The 17,010-nt window shown below is 43.2% G+C and overlaps 1 pseudogene across 1 annotated transcript; it reads right to left on the bottom strand.

The window, feature by feature from the left end:
• Nucleotides 1-1,420: 1,420 nt before the first annotated feature.
• Nucleotides 1,421-16,622, bottom strand: LOC105525946 (annotated as a pseudogene). Its single transcript, XR_001003998.1, has 3 exons — nt 16,564-16,622; nt 4,435-4,645; nt 1,421-4,378 (listed from the first exon to the last, which is right to left on the bottom strand). The product of XR_001003998.1 is annotated as an ataxin-2-like protein pseudogene (transcript).
• Between the last annotated feature and the right edge of the window lie 388 nt (nt 16,623-17,010).

The following is a 17,010-nucleotide window of genomic DNA, read 5'->3' as shown; positions in this document are numbered from 1 at the left end:
CTTGGGAAACACAGACACACTGTAGAAGTGGACTGGAATCAAAACAGGCAAGAGATGAACGCCTAGAAGGAATAATGAATTGACATTGAGAATCTAGAACCTTCATTCACCTGTGGGCACTTACCATTCTGTGCACGGCCAGAGTCTAAAAATTCAGGTATGGTCCCCAGAAGAAGGTTGCAGCTAGAATAAAGAAAACGCAAAGATTTGCCCATTCATGTAGGTGAGTGGCTGGTATCATGACAAAAGTGGTTGTTTGTGGCTTCCAAGATTAGGTGATAGAAAGATTTGAAGCATTCTCTTGCTTGGGCTTGGGCCATAATCCAAAAGACAAAAGACATAGTCCCAAAAATGTAATTCTGGAAAAAAAATTAAAAAAATTAAAAGACATTTGTTTACATTTTTTAAAACAGATTTGTTTGAGAAACATTATATCTACAGAACATTTTATAGGCTACTTAATACAATAAGATAGGCAATAATGACATATACATTTTTGCAAGTATAAGCACTCAGTTATACTAATGACAGTTGCACAGGTATAACAGTTACGAGTAGACAAACCATATTCGTAAAGAAATAGGTCAAAAAGTAAAATGTATATCGCAAATGCAAACATACTAAAAGGACATCTCTTCACTTATTGAGGAAGTTTCAATGTTTTCATGCACACACACACAATGCTTAAACACAAAACAGTGTTGCAATAACATACTTTTGTGAAGTCAGATTTGTGAAAAATGTATAAAACAAATTATAACTCTAAGTCTTGACATAATTCCCATATTGGAAGTAGAGGTATAAATTAGCAAATTATTAAAAGTAATGCTCACAATTTAAAATCATGAACAAAAAACTAAAAAGACAATTGTACATATGAAAAAGTATATTATGGGAATAGGTTATAAGCTATTGGGACGAAGTAGGCCATAAGAGTTGGCTGACTTTCACAATTATTTAAATATTTATTTATTTATTTATTTATTTATTTGTTTGTTTATTTACGTTTTATGTAATAAAAAGTAAAAGTTCTTGTCCAGCCGTCCTCATGGGGCATCCATCTGTCTCTCACACAGGTCACTCAAGTTAATGGGAAATAAAGAACAGGGGGCCTAAGTCAGAGGTTATAAATAACAGAAAATAAAAGATCTTCTGTGTCCAGCAGGGGAGTAGATGAGAGAATGGGAGGGCAATACTGGGTGGGGACAGGCAGGGACAGAGCAGGAACCCCCCACCCCTGCTGGACCCTGGTGCTGCCCTCTGTGAGGCCCCTCCCATTCAAGGTGCTTGGCAGGAATTCCCCAGTTTCCCTGGGGAAAGAGGGGATGGGGAACTGGGAGTGGTCCGAGCTGCTGGGGGAAGAGACATAGATCACTCTTCCCTCCACTCATGGAGATCTTAGGTCGGGGCCAGAAAACCTTCAGTTCCCTGTGGGGGGTGGAAGGGGAGCTGCTGGGAGGGGTAAGATTGAACTCTGGTAAGTCAGGAGACAGTCAGGGTCAGTGAGAGCTTGGGGGTGTCCGATGTAGGGGTAGGGTGAGGGTGTGGAAGCTGAGAATGCAGGCACCCCACTCTGGGGCACTGCACTTTGGGGGTGACCTCCCATGACTCTGGGGTGGGTGCAGCAGCATCACCTGGGGTGGATGGGGAGCCCCAAGGTGAGCGGGTGGGGCTGCGGTGATTCCAGTTTGGACATGAGCCTGGGGAACATGGGCCATGTTGGTGAAGCCGTGGGGCAGATGTTGGTGGTGGATGGCATACACAGTGGCTGGCTGGGGGAAGCTGCTCTGAAGGGACTGGGCAGAAGGTCCTGGAGGCAGAGAGGGCAGCATGCCGGCCAGGGCCCCTGGGTGGTACAGATTCTACTGTTGGCTGTCCACTGCCCAGGTGTGGAGCCACTCCCGCCTGATGCTGGACAGGACTGGGGGCTGCAGGCTGGTTCCCAGTAGGCATGGTAGCCAGCTGCAGCTGGTGGGAGCCTGAGGAACAGTGACATAAAGGGCTTGAGGGGTGGGCTGCTCCACAGAAGGGTACTGAGGGGTGGAGGATGACACAACGGCCTGGGGATGTCTGCCCGACGTCAGCATGCGTGGGTTGCTTTGAAGCAAAGGGGCAGACACCGGCTGTGAGGGGTAGTGGGTCATGGGCTGCATCATGGCAGGCGGGCCTGGGAACTGCTGAGTGTTGTAGGAGATGTAGGAAGAATAGGGCGTGGCAGCCACCAAAGGCAGGCCAGCAGCCACCGAGGTGGGGCTGAGGCTGGCTGGTATTGGCCCCAGAGCTATGGGCACAGGGAGCATTTTGCTCTCCGGTACTTGCCCTGCTGCCCAGACATTGAATTGGATACAGGACATGAATACATCTGAGATGCCTGCACAGCTGGTCTCATGTGGATGTGAGGTATGTAGGAGATGTACTGGGGGCTGTGTAGCCCACTCTGGCCTGCTGTCAGTACTGGGATGGAGGGAGTTGAATGAGTCCGAGGCCCTGGAGAAGTTGGGGTACTGGTGGATTTATTCACAGACAGCAGAGACTTTGTGGGACTGAACTCCTTGGTATTGGGGTTCAACGTTGATTTCTTTACTTGTTCAGCAAGGCCCTCATCCTTGTCCTCTCCTTTGATGAGCCCAACCTGGGGGCTGCCAGTTTGGCTTGGGCAAGGTGGTGGGGGCTGTTCTGGCCCCTCAGTGCCTCCTGCTGGTGCCAGGGGTGGTTTGTCCTCCTTATCCCATACGGACTCTGTCTTGGAGGAGATGGCGGACCCCATGGGATCTGAAGTCAACAAACCATCAACCTCCTTCTCCTTTCCTTTGGCCTCCTCCTTTAAGATCCAGGGAGGAAAAGGATCCAGGCTGTTCTCAGGGGAACTATTGGGCTGAAGCTTAAACTGGGCCCCAAACTTTCTGAGTTCTTTCAGTTGGAATAGTTTCTGTTCATTCTGAAGACCAGGGACTTTCCCAGCTATCTGAGCCAGCTACTGGGGCTCCAGGGTTCTCTCAGGTTCCTTGGTAGAGAGTTCTTTTACATCTGTGGGGGTCAGGGAGATCTTTGGAGAAACTGAGGAAATGGAGCCCATTCCAGGGTCTGAGACTGATGAGGTCACAGGGAAGGAGGCTGAAGACACTGGCACTGCCAAGCCAATGGCAGGCTCAGGACAGGAAGCTGAGATTGGGGCAGGGGCAGCAGACTTGGGAGAACTCAGGGGATACAATCCGGCCCACTGCAGGAGGAGGAACAGAAGTTTCTCCAGAAGGCCTATTATTGGGCGAAGACAGGGTCTTGGCACCTCTCAGAGGCCTCTGTGCCTTTGGGGACATGTAGGAAGGGCCTCCATTGATACCACAGGCTTCAGAACCTGGGCCAGGGTTGTTATTGTCCAGATGGTGAGGGCCACGAGGTGGCAAAGAGCTAAGGCCAGGCCGACCGCACCGAGAGCTGCTGCATCAAACTCCTCCCTGGGGACCTTCCTGAACTCGTTGAGGCAGAGGGATGATATACTTTACCTTCCTGGATGCCAAGCTGGGGCTCTCCTGCCCCGAATCCCGCCATTGGGCCGCCTGTGCTTCTCCACTCCAGTGGCCCATCATCACTCTCCATGGCGATCCGCAGGCGGTACTGAGGGCTTGATTCAATCTCTCAGGCCAACTGCGCCGCACGCAGCTCTCGCTGCTGAAACTCTTCCGAGTTGTCCTTTTCTAAGGGCACCGTATAAGAGAAAAGACTGCTATCCTAGGTGGTCTTCACACCGTAGTTCTCCTGGTTGAACTTGAACATTTCGTTGGGGTCCCATCCATTGGACATATCGGACTTGAGGTCGTAGTTGTCGCTGTTGCTGTCACCCCCCTCCCAGTGCTGAAGCACCTTCTTCTCTTTGTGTTCCCCATTCCCTTCTAGTTCATGGCGATGGCTGCTGAATCGGTGAACTTGTCTTTAGCGGCGTAGTTGAAGTCAGCATTTCAGAAGTGAACAAGCATGACATCACTTGGCTTAAACACCATGGTGTCTACAATGTCCTCCCGACAAGGGCCACCTGCTGGCTCAGATGCTTTCTGGTGTACAACATCCACTGCTAGTTCAAAATTTGAGCTCAGCCTCTTGAAGATACCCTCATGGGTGGTGCCATTTTTCACCTTTACATCACAAATGGAGCCCACAACAGCTGTAAGGAAATGCAGCATTCTGGAATTGTTGTAGACGCCTTCAAACACAGGTGACTGTGGGGGTCCCTTTCCTGTGCTCTGTCCCCTGGCGCTGCCAGTGGCAGCGGCCCCCGGCCTCTCCTGGTGCTGCTGCTGGGGAGGCAGCTGCGTCTCCAAGATGCTTTCGGCTTCCCAGCGGAGCCCGCTTCCGGCAGCCGAAGGCCCCAGGCAGGGGGAGGAGGCCGCAGGAGGCCCCGGTGGAGCTGCAGAGGAGGCATGGCCTTCTGCATGGGGGCGGCTGCTGGGGCTTGGAGAGCTCTTATGGCGGCTGAGGCTTCAACATGATAGCAACGTCCGGAAGCAGAATTAAACGGAAGGGAAGGAGAGAGGGGGCCGGAGCTGGGGCCCGCGGGAGAGCGTGGCAAGCGACTGAGATTGGGCAGCCTGGCCCGCCATTGGCAGGCGGGGGGAGCCCTGAGGTGTCGGGGGTAGAGAGAGCCCCAATTCTTAATTATATTTTGAAAGTTGATGCAGGAATTTTGTTCCTTAGTTCGGCTAAATCCAGGTTCTTGTCTCACAACCAGGAAAAATTAGGCATGCAGACATATTGAAAGGTGAGGAGGCCAGAATTTATTAAGTGAAAGGAAAGCTTTAAACAAAAAGAGGGGTCATGCACCCAGGTTTCCACCTCACAAACTGAATGCCAGGCCACAACACATGAGTTGAAAAGGTCAGGCTCCTCCCACGCGTTAGGTGTGAATTCCTGGTGGCTCCACCCCATTCTGCCAGTGCGTTTGGGCTTCCAGTCCCTTGTGGGCATGCCCAGGAAAGACCCTGTGCAGGTTCCCTTATCTGCACAAAAACATCTGGCATAAACACTTGTGGAGCAGAGATTCTCCAGGGACTCTTTCTTATCTGCATAAGCATTTGTCTGCCTCCGGTATCTATCAGTATTGCATCTTGATGAATAGCTGCTTTTTTTTTTTTTTCTTTTAGGCATGGCTTTCCTTGTAGAATATGTTCCATTCTTTTCTTCTTCCTCCTCCTCCTCCTCTTCGTCTTCTTCTTCTTCTTCTTCCTCTTCCTCTTCCTCTTCCTCCTTTCCCTTCTCCACCTCCTCCTCCTCCTCCTCTTCCTCCTTCTCCTCCTCTTCCTCCTCCTCCTCCTCCTTCTTTTAATATTTTTATCCTTGTATTTATTTTTTAATCTTTTCCCTTTTACAAGAGATGATTATTTGACAACCAAATGTTGGATTTGAATGGGAAATTTCCAAGGATTATCCTTGTTAAGACAGATTTCTCCTACATAGAACAGCTATTAGCAGTAGCCAAAAAATAAAAATAATAAATAAATAAAATAAAATAGGCCAGGAGACCAGCCTGAACAACAACATGGGGAGGGTGAGCCCACTTCTTTAAAAAATAAAATCCAGACAGGATGGGTGGCCCAGGCTTCACACCCAGCCCAACTGAGTGAAGCCAGGTCGTTGTCTGGGGTAAATACCTGGGGTTGGTTGTCTCACCAAGGAAAAACCCAATAAGCACAAGAAGTGGGTTTAGGAGCAGAGGTTTAATAGGCAGAAGAAAGAAAAAGGAGAAGAGCTCTCTCTCTCTTGCCAGACAGGGTCTTCCAAATGGGACTTCCAGCCTATGGCAGAATGCACTGGATTTTACAGATAGGCTTGAGGAGGAGGTGTCTGATTTACATAGGGACCACAGATTGGTTGGACCAGGTGTGATATTTACATAGTGCTTTGGGAAGCTGGCTAACCCACCTTAATCTTCTTCTTACGCAAATAGACTTTCCACTTGGCAGTGCCATATTGTCTGTTGCCTACTGCACAAGTGATCGGAAAGGAAAAGGGGAAATGAAGCCAGCATTTTGAACATTCCTAGTCCCAGGTGGCCTTTTCCTATTGGCACAGCTGCCGGCATTCACCCCTGCAAGCTTCTAGCTTGCTTGTCTATGTTTGCAGCTCGATTTTACAGGCTGCTCTTTATTAGAAAATAAAATAATTTGGGGATGCTTTTCATTAAAAGGAAAACCTTATCAAGGACTTCCTTACTCTCACTATCAGTCTAACTAATTTCTTCTTAACCCTTATATCATCAGGAGGCTGGGAAGGCTGGGGCAGGAGGTCTGAGGATGTAGTGAGCTAGGATCATTCCCACTGCACTGCAGTTTGGGTGACAGAGTGAGACCCTGTCTCAAAAAACAAACACTGGTTTGTGTCATCTGAGATGCAAGAAGAAAGAGAGAGAGAGAGAATAAGAGAGAGAGAGAGAAAGACCAACCAATAAAAAAGTTAAAATTCTCCAGTGATGCAGCTATAAGAATGATTTTATGCTTTTTACAGCAACATGGATGGAGCTGGAGGCATTATACTCAGTGAACCAACTCCAAAGCAGAAAAGCAAATATTGCACGTTCTCACTTATAAGTGGGAGCGAAACAGTGGGTATGCATGGTCATAAAGATGGAAATAATAGACACTCGGGGACTCTGGAAGGGAGGAGGCTGGGAGGGGGACAAGGGATGAAAAATTCCCTGTGGGATACAATGTTCGCTATGTAGGTATTAGGTACACTAGAAGCCCACTCCCCACCAGAATGCAGTATGCTCATTTAACAAACAAACGCATGTATCCCCTGAATATTAAAAAGAAAAAAAAAATCAGACAAATTGCTGTCTATAGGCAGCAAATGCAAATCAAGGCCCTTTCAAAAAAGGGAAGTAGAATAAGGAAAAAGACTTATTGATCCTCTTGTGATTGATCGAGACCATACATCTAGATTGATCTGTATTCTAGGACTATAAGAAATCTTCAGTGCACAGAGTTAAACACAACAATGCTTTCTACAGCATTTAAAATCACCAGAGATTAGGAGCACTTCACTCAATGGGGCTTGTACCACTAGAAAAGAAAGGCAGGTTCGTGAGATGGATCTGTCTCAAAATTTTCGTTTTCAATTCTTGTATTATCATTATGCATCTGGACTGGAACATGGACTGGAAAGAATCAACACATCAAAAATATGACCAGGCCAGGCATGATGGCTCATGCCTGTAATCCCCGCAGTTTGGGAGACCAAGCTGGAAAGATTGTTTGAGCCCAGGACTTGGAACCTGGACAAAAGAGTGAGATCCTGTCTCAAAAATAAATAAATAAATAAATGAATGAATAACAAACAATAACAATGAAATAACAATAATAACAATAAACAATTAAGTGGGAGTGAACAAAGGTAAAAGGTAATTAAGGTCACAATTAATTGTACTTAAAGGAAGTTTTTTTTTAACTTGTCTCTGTCTGTCTGTCTGTCTGTCTCTGTCTCTCTCTCTCTGAGACAGGGTCTCTCTCTGTCACCCGTGCTGGAGGGCAATGGCACAATCACAGCTCATTGCAGTCTCGACCTCCCCGGCTCAAGCGATCCCTCTAGTCCCAGCTACTTGGGAGACTGAGATAGGAGGATCACCTGAGCCCAGGCAGGTCGAGGCTGCAGTGAACTAGGTAATGTATCTGCCCCCATTCATTTTCTACATGGTGCTGCTCTTTTTGAAATTCTTCTATGGTTTAATATACATTCACAGGAACACTCCCTTTTCAATTTTCCCATTTTCTGTACAATGCTTCTATGTTGTTTGGAGTGCTCAGAATCTGTTCTGTATGCACTTACAGACAGACCACTAATTTGGCAGAAATGATATTGGTGATGGAACAGGAAAACTGTTGCGTAAGTGTTTTCCTGTCCTACTGTGCACATAATTATTTTCGAACCAGTCAGTAATTTTACTGGCTTCTCCAAGCAAATGCAGAGAAAGCTACTAAAAGCTCCTAGAATTTCACAGTTGGAAAGAATGCCAATGCAGACGAATTTCTAAACTCAAGCTTTTGTCATTGCTGTATTATGCGACCAATCCACTTATCTTTTTTTTTTTTTTTTTTTGCCAAAAGCATTGGGCTGATTGGAAAACACACGCTTTATTGATAACACCTTGAAAGTGACTTTTAGAAGGCTTGATCATACCTAATTCCAAATCTGTCATTATGGTTTGAGGATTTAGTTGGAATCCTTTTTGGTTTTTTTTTTTTTGCAAACTCCACCAAATCTTCAAATAAACATTTGTAAAGTGCTTCACTTTTTGCAGTCATTAATAAATAAATGAATGGATATGCTCTGTAATTTTCAGATCCAATAGGGGCATGAATAGTACCTAGCTGATAAAAAAACAGTGAGGACAGTTTTGAATATGCCATTTGATAACTTACAGGTCACATTTGGCAGGCTTTCAAATTACCTGCCTGGGGGAAGTCTTGTGATTCATGTGAGTCCCTCAAATCTTATCATGAGTTCCTCAAACTGTTGATATACTGATTAATACATAACTTACTGACATTGACAAGGACACTGATTTGTTTCTGAATCATGAAGTTGTATTGATTGTCTTGCACCTAGAACATTTAAACCTGTATTGTAGCCAATGATGATAACCTCTGTATTGTACCCTCCAAAGAAAAAGGACAAGTCCAATATGAGAAGTCCTTCTCCCTTCTCCTAAATTTCCTTATAAAAGCATTCCAACTTGTAACAGACTTTGGAACATGCCTAACTTTGCTGGTGTCTTCCCATGTCCATCCTCACATTCGGTTTCCAATAAATTTTTATCAAATTATTACTGCCTCAACAGCCTTAATTTCGGTCAACACATCCAAGAGCCAAAGTGAAGCATCTGCTAGTTTTTCTATGTTATATTTTCAATAGAAAAAGTCTGTCTTCTTCAATAGTCAACTCCCTTACCAAGAATAGGTCACCACTTAATTTTTTGTAACGCTGGAGGAATCTCAAAACCAGCAAACATCTTTGGTTCAGAAGATCTCTGAACTTGAATTTTTTTTGTTCTCTGATGGAGGGCATATTTTTAAAAGGCAAGCATGGTGTTATGTGTGAAGGGGTAGGAGTAGTACACAACTGAATAATCTGGCAGGAGAGACTTCTTTTTCTTTTCTTTCTTTTTTTTTTTTTTTTGAGATGGAGTCTTGTTCTATTGTCCAGGCTGGAGTGTAGTGGCCCAATGTCAGCTCACTGGAACCTCTGCCTCCCAGGTTCAAGTGATTCTCCTGCCTCAGGCTTCCAAGAAGCTGGGATTATAGGCACGCAGCCCCACACCTGGCTACTTTTTGTATTTTTAGTAGAGACAGTTTTACCATGTTGGCCAGGCTGGCCTCAAACCCCTAACCTCAAGTGATCTGTCGGCCTCGGCCTCCCAAAGTGCTGGGATTACAGGAGTGAGCCACCGCACCTGGCCTTTTATATTTTTGGCTTGCATTTTCATTTCTTTGATGACCTTTGAAAAACTAGAAACACTGAAGGCAGATCTTCCCTACCCAATCCACTAAGACTCAGACACTTATCTCTGGAAATACCCAGGCACACTGAAGATAATGTTTTAGCAGATCTCCAGGTATTCCTTAATCCAGTTAAATTGACACTTATGGTTTAGTCCACAAGTCTACCCCTTGTCAGCTTGGCATCCATATGCATCTCCTTAAACCATACTTTATTTCCAAATAACGACAATAACAAGGTAATAGTTCTGCCTAATATGCTGCACTATCCTGTGTACAACTGTAAATGCACTAATTGTGATTTGGGGGGGGTTCGATGTTAGGGATTTTTAACTTTAGGGATTTTGATCTTTACAGGTAATAACGTTTGGGATTATGGCATTCGGGATTGTATCTTTGGGAATTATGGTTGGCACTGCTCTTACTGTCTCCCCTGGATCACTTATATTAGGGGAATCCAACTGCCATGGCATTATAACATTCAAGCAGTCCTCTGGAGTGGTCCATATTCTGAGGAATTGATGCCTCTTTCCAAAAGCCAGTACAGTGCAAGGCCTTCTGCCAATGTACACTGCAGACCCAGTTAAACTCGCAGATAACTACAGCCCTATCTGAAAGCTTCACTGTACCTTCAAGCCAAAGAAATCTGAAACCAGAACCACCCAGTTAAGCTGCTTCTGGATTTCTGGACTGCAGAAATCATATAAGATAATGCTTACCATTGCTTCAAGCTGATACATTTAGGGATAATTCGTTCCACAGCAATAGATAACTAATACAATAGCCCACTGTAATCCAGGGTCCTTCGGTGGAGTCTCCAGCTAGCACTGAGAGGAGAGTCACAGTGCAGTTTCAAGGGTTCTTGAACAAGGCCATACCATCTGCAGCAGAGAACTATTGTTTAAATAGCACGTCTAGGCATGCTGCGGCACAGATTCTACTACTAATCGAGAGTCTGATCCTTGACCAAGTAGCTGTTTGACCAAAGCTACTCATCATGAACTGAGTACTATCAGGTCCACCAAGCAGTAACATTGGGTGGCAACAAGCCATTTCATGATGGAAATAGTATATTTGGCATCATGTTTAAAGTGGCCCACAGTTGCATAAGAAGTATTAATTTTTAATCAGATTGAAGTAAGTTAAGGATGGGCTAATGTAATCTCTTGGTTAACCACTAAAAGAATCATTTTCAAATGTGTAGCCTTTGACATTATATTCGTAATCCCACAATGACTGAAAATAAAACATCTACTCTAATTTTAAAATGTCTAAAACATTTTACTTAATCTGGTAAGAGGTAGAAATTATTTTTCTTTTTACAAAACTGTGTCACCTGCATGAAAAAAAAAGATGTGCTTTAGAACGCACTCCTTAATACTGGATATGTTATTCAACAATAAAGGGCTAATGAGTGGCCCTTCATTAGTGTGAATGGGAAACACTGTATGAAATACCATTTCAGGAGAAACACAAAATAGAAGACATGATCTTTAAGTTACCTAAACCTCTGCCAAAATGGAATACATCATTATTCAGAGGGTATTTTAAATTAAGTTCTTTGCTTTAAACAAGAGACCGGATGGGTGGCTCACGCCTGTAATCTCAGCACTTTGGGAGACTAAGGCAGGTGGATTGCTTGAGCCCCGGAGTTTGAGACCAGCCTGGGTAACATGGTGAAACCCTGTCTCTGCCAAAAAAAAAAAAAAAAAAAAATTAAATCTGGGAATGGTGGCATGCACCTGTAGTTCCAACTACTTGGGAGACTGAGGTGGAAGGATTGCTTCAGCCTGGGAAGCAGAAGTTGCAGTGAGCTGAGATTGTGCCATTGCACTCCAGCCTGGGTGACAAAGCTAAACCTTTTCTGACAAAAGAAAAAAAAAAAAAAAACAGAGAAAGAGAGGAAAGAAAAAACAAAAAAACAGTAACAACAACACAAGATGACCATTCAAACTGTCTCAAGTGGAAGCATATTTATTTTAGGATCCAGTGGAATTTCTCATGACTGGGAAACAAACAATAATGATATGTAGATCTATAGAGGGTTTGGCTAAAAGCTGGGGCTTTGGAATCCAACAAGTCTAGCTTAGCTGTTCCACTTACTAGATGTTACTTGGAAAAGTTAGTTGACCTGTCAAGGTTTTGATATCCTTTTATTTAAAACAATAATAGTAGTTACCTCATAGAGTCTCAGAGATTAAGTTAGATAATGTATGTTAAGTGCTAGGTAGAGTGTCTTTCTTAAAGTAAGTGCTCCGTATATGTTAGCTATTACTATTATTCTTATCCCAAGGGCAGTTGTGCTCCTTATGGACTATACTTGGTGTTATGGACGAATGTTTGTGTCCTCCCCAAATTCCTATGTTGAAATCTAATCCCCATTGTGGTGGTATGTGGAGATGGAGCCTTTGGGAGGTAAGTAGGTCATGAAGGTGGAGCCCTCATGAATGGGATTAGTCCTCTAATAGAAGAGGCCAGAGAACCAGCTCACCCTACTTTTTCCACTTAAGTAACACAGTACTCTGTAGACCAGGAAGAGGATGCTCACCAAGAACTCAATCTTGCTGGAAACCTGATCTCAGACTTCCAACCTCCAAAACTGTGAGTAATAAGTATTTGTAGTTTTAACCATCCAGTCTATGGTAATCTGTGACAGCAGCTTGAACTGCCTAAGACAAATGATCTATTAGTAGGCTTCTCCAGAGAAACAGAACCAGTAGAATACATGCATATATAGAACTAGACATTCATTTTAAGGAATTGGCTTATGCCATTGGGGGGAGTGGCAAGTTCAAAGTTTGTAAGGAAGCCAGAGCTTCAGGTGTGAGTTGATGCTGCAATCTTGAGTTGGAAATACACAGGACAGGCTGGCAGACTGGCAGGCCTTTGTTGGGACTTTTTCTATTCTGTAGCTCTTGGTGTTTCCGTGTTTCCAGCTTCTTCAGCTCCAAGTCTGGGCTACACGAGGCAGGAAGAAAACCCAGAGAACTCAGTAGGTGTTGCTACGCGGAACCCTGGGTCCAGGATCCCAAGCCAGTCTACCTCCTCTCCAACTTTCACAGTCTTCTTATTGCTTGGGGTTTTTAGCTTTCCTTAGTGGGAAGAATAGTGAAAAGTATGTCTACTCCACCTTCCCAGGAGCAGAAGTATTCAGATTATGTTTTAAATGTAGCTGAATTTGTTTCCTTTTGTGGTTTCTGGGTTTAGTATATTTACGAAGGCCTCCTTCATGCTAAAGTCATAAATAATTCTCTCATGGTTTCTCCTGCGATTTTTTTTTCACATTAAAATCTTAACCAGTTGGAATCATCAGATAAAGTGGTTTTGTGTGAGTACTTGAATTAGCTAGCTACATTGCTCTGAAATGGTCCATTACACAGCTACCCGATTTATTCTATGCAAAGTATGATCACCATTTGCCTTTGGCTATTTATAAAACTAAGACTTTAAAGGATATATACAACCAGCATTACGAACAAGGCTAGAGCTACCTTTGGGGGTAAAATCTGCTCATCTACTGAAATAATCATGAGAAGAAGAAAATTTCTTTTTACTAAATTAAGGTATTGTCTTTGTTCATAGAAATAATGCATTGAACCATCCTGGCTAACACGGTGAAACCCCGTCTCTACTAAAAAATACAAAAAACTAGCTGGGTGAGGTGGCGGGCGCCTGTAGTCCCAGCTACTCAGGAGGCTGAGGCAGGAGAATGGTGTAAACCCGGGAGGCGGAGCTTGCAGTGAGCTGAGATCCGGCCACTGCACCCCAGCCTGGGCGACAGAGAAAGACTCCGTCTCAAAAAAAAAAAAAAAAAAGAAATGATGCATTGATATTATCAAAGTTTACATAAACATGCCCTATTCCAATTTTAAATAAATACAAGTTTTTTTTTCTTCAAAATAAACATCAGTAAATAGATGCAAAAACATTTTGTGTCGGTTTTCTTTCCAACAAAAATAACTTCAATCTGTCCACCAAAAGAGTCAAATTCTGTAAAATATTCAAAGAGATTTATTCTAAGCCAAATATGAGTGAACATGGCCCGCGACACAGCCCTCAGGAGGTCCTGAGACCACATGCCCAAGGTGGTTGGGGCACAGCTTGGTTTTACATATTTTAGAGAGGCATGAGACATCAATCAAATACATTTAAGAAATACATTGGCTTGGTTCAGAAAGGTGAGACAACTCAAAGCGAGGGGCTTCTAGGTTATAGGTAAACTGAAACATTTTCTGGTTGACAATTGGTTGAGTTTGTCTAAAGACCTGGGATCCACAGAAGGGAATGTTCAGGTTAAAGATAAAGGATTGTGGAGACCAAGTTTTATTGTGCTGTGAAGAGGAATCTCTCAGCAGACTTCAGAGAGAGAGAGTAGGCTGTAAAATGTTTCTTACCAGACCTAAAGGGGTGCCTGGTTCTTAGCTGATTATCTCCTGAATCTGCAAAAAAAGGAAGGAAAACAAAGGGGGAAGGGGATTCTCTATAGAATGTGGATCCTTTCCACAAAACACTTTGCAGGGCAATTTCAAGGCATGGCAAGGAAATATATTTTGCAGTGAAATATTTTTTCCTTGTCTCATAATGTTATGCCACAGTCAGATTGAAAAGCAAGTCACAATATACAGGGTCAAGTAACACCCATCTGATGAGAATCCATGGTTTGTAGGACATGACCCCTCAGACCCCATGGGTAGGAATATGGACAAGATAAATAATCAGAGGTTAGTTCTTAAATCTAATTTGAAATTTGAACTGCCATTGTTAATTTTCTGAGAGAATATAATCATAAAATTCAAGTTCTATGCTTTCAATTTTCTTTTACCTATATTTGTATGTATTTAACTTTTGAAATTTGCTTTTGTTTTCTAGTTGCCACAAGATGTTATTAATAAGGATTCTTTGGTTCTAAGTGACAGAAATTCAAATGGGAATGTATTTGCTTATGTAAGCGGACCTTGTAAACCCAAGTGTGGACTCTGTCAGAGCCCACTAGATTCGACAACTCAAATAGCGTTTCCTCTCTCTATCCCTATCTCACTGGTGTCCATTTAATAATTGCATTTTCAGGTGCCTTCACATGTCAGGGGTCATGGCCTCAGTTCTGGAGCCAAATCCTTGTATTTTACAACTCTCTAAAGGAGAAACAAATAAAAAAATAATAAAAGCCTCCCTTCTTCAACTTCAGGAATGAAAAAAATCTCTGGGAATTGCTCTGATTGTCCTCATTGTGACCAAGGAGGCCAATCACTACTGGCAACAACCATAAAACCACCTAAATCGGAACAGTCAGTTTCCACTCAAGAAGGGCACTAATTTGCTTCAGAAGTGGGGGAGACAGGATCCCGAGAAGATGAAAACACTGTAAGAATATCCACTATAAGAATATCTGGCCGGGTGCGGTGGCTCATACCTGTAATCCCAGCACTTTGGGAAGCTGAGGTGGGCGGATTGCCTGAGGTCAGGAGTTTGAGACCAGCCTGGCCAACATGGGGAAACCCCTTCTCTACTAAAAAAATACATAAATTATCCCATCATGATGGCAGGCGTCTATAGTCCCAGCTACTCAGGAGGCTGAAGCAGGAGAATCTCTTGAACCCAGGAGACAGAGGTTGCAGTGAGTTGAGATTGCTCCACTGCACTCCAGCCTGGGGGATAGTGAGACTCTGTCTAAAAAAATAAAAATAAAAAAGAAAGAGAGACAGAGAATTTCTATGATATTTTATATGCAATAACATTAAAACTCAAGTAAACTCATATATATGAAAGATGACCAAAAACAGTGATTTTTTTTTTCAGGACTTTGTGAATATCCATTACACCCTGTAAAATAACAGCTTGTCTTCAACCCTGTATGATCTTCTGGCTGCAGGGATACTACAGTGAGGTTAAAATGTTAAGAATGTATAATGTACTAGTTAAAACTGCAGACCTCGCCAAGTACCAGCTCTACAATTTTGGATAAATTAAGCAACCTCTTTAAAGTTCCTCATCTGTGCTACTGGATAAAGTCTAATTCACAGGGTCATTGTGAATATTAAACAAAATTATTTCAGGGATAGAGTAACTTTCACTGTCAGCTATTATTATCTACTGAATTAAAAAGCAGAATCCGATTTCTTAAACCAACTGGTCAATTCAATATTGTATTACATCAGCTCTAGGTACAAGAAGTATTGGAATAGTAAGAGTAAGAGTATTCAAAATCCTTTAGGTCCTATTTTTGTTTGAGAAGAGTTTTTTGATAGCATACTGAAAACAATTCAACATGGGAAAAAAATAATCAAGATGACCATGTGTTCTGTTGGTATAATGAAAAATGCTGTTTTAGATAATTTATGATAATCAGAACCAACCCCATTTTCTGACCACCCCTTTCCTAACATACATCTAAGGAAATTTTTGATATTGAAATGGCTTATGCTTGAATTTCTCTTTGTTCAATGTTAAAGTTCCTGTTTATGCCAGCTCTATCTGTTAGTTCTGATTCATTTAGTAATTCATGGCAATAAAGGAGAAAAGTACCTCTCTGTTGCCTCTGCTCTTTATTTGCCTAATTCTGTTACCAGGGCAGCCCAGGAGATAAAGCTGAAGAAGCTCATTAAACAGTTTTTTTTTCTAGTCTCTTTAAGTAAGTCTGCTTAAAAGGACTCCATGTAGTCCAGGAGTTTCAGGATCCTTCGCCAATTACTACAGGAAGATAAGGGCTGAGTGAAACTCAGCAAACCAGAAGCAGACACTCCTTGCTACCTTTAGATCATTAGCATATCATTATAATGCTAAGCTTCTCACCCAGAGGAGAATCGCTACCTTTGCTGAACGTGGGGTGTATGGAGACACGTTTATGATCTATGCTTGTGCATCTGGAGTTCCTCTCTGAATATGCTTACCTATCTTCCACCCAACATCTAACTCCTTAAAGTTCCCCAGCTTCCCACAGCTTGGGAGGTAGGTGTCTTTAGAGCAAGAGCCCTCTCCTTTTCCATTCCTGCCCAGGAATAAAATCTGCCTGCCTTTTCCCCCTCCAATTGTATGTTCCTTTTTTGCAGCTAATGCAGAGCAGGGAAATAACTCAGTTTACTGGGTGACAATTTCTTCTGCTTTTCCACAACCCTCATGGTATGCAAAGACAGGGGCCATGCCCTCTTGCCAGAGTCCTCCACAGTGTGTGACAGAGTGGGGTGAAGAAAAGGAGAATTGATGGTAACACAAACATTACAAAAAATTACTAAAATCCCGGGAACTCAGGTAAAAAGCATGTCAGTGGGAGAGGAATGACTGGGAGGGCTCCTTCACTACCTAAAGATAAATGTTCATCTGTGTGTGTATAGATGAAGTACTTGGATGAATGATTTTATTTTTTTCCAAGGGAGACTTGTCATGATTAGCAAATTCAGTCTAAATTCACCTGCTGAATTCCTAACCAGTTAACCCTCAACATTGAATCTACTCAAAGTCATCCTAGAGCCAGCATGGTATAAGGTCTGTGTGGTATAGGGTATATGTTAGGGCTAGGAAACAAATAGAG

This window comes from Colobus angolensis, unplaced genomic scaffold, assembly GCF_000951035.1.
Source record: "Colobus angolensis palliatus isolate OR3802 unplaced genomic scaffold, Cang.pa_1.0 Scaffold568, whole genome shotgun sequence".
In the NCBI taxonomy this organism is placed as follows: domain Eukaryota; kingdom Metazoa; phylum Chordata; class Mammalia; order Primates; family Cercopithecidae; genus Colobus; species Colobus angolensis.
Note: the sequence above shows the minus strand (reverse complement) of the source record. Positions and strands in the feature narration are given on the sequence as shown.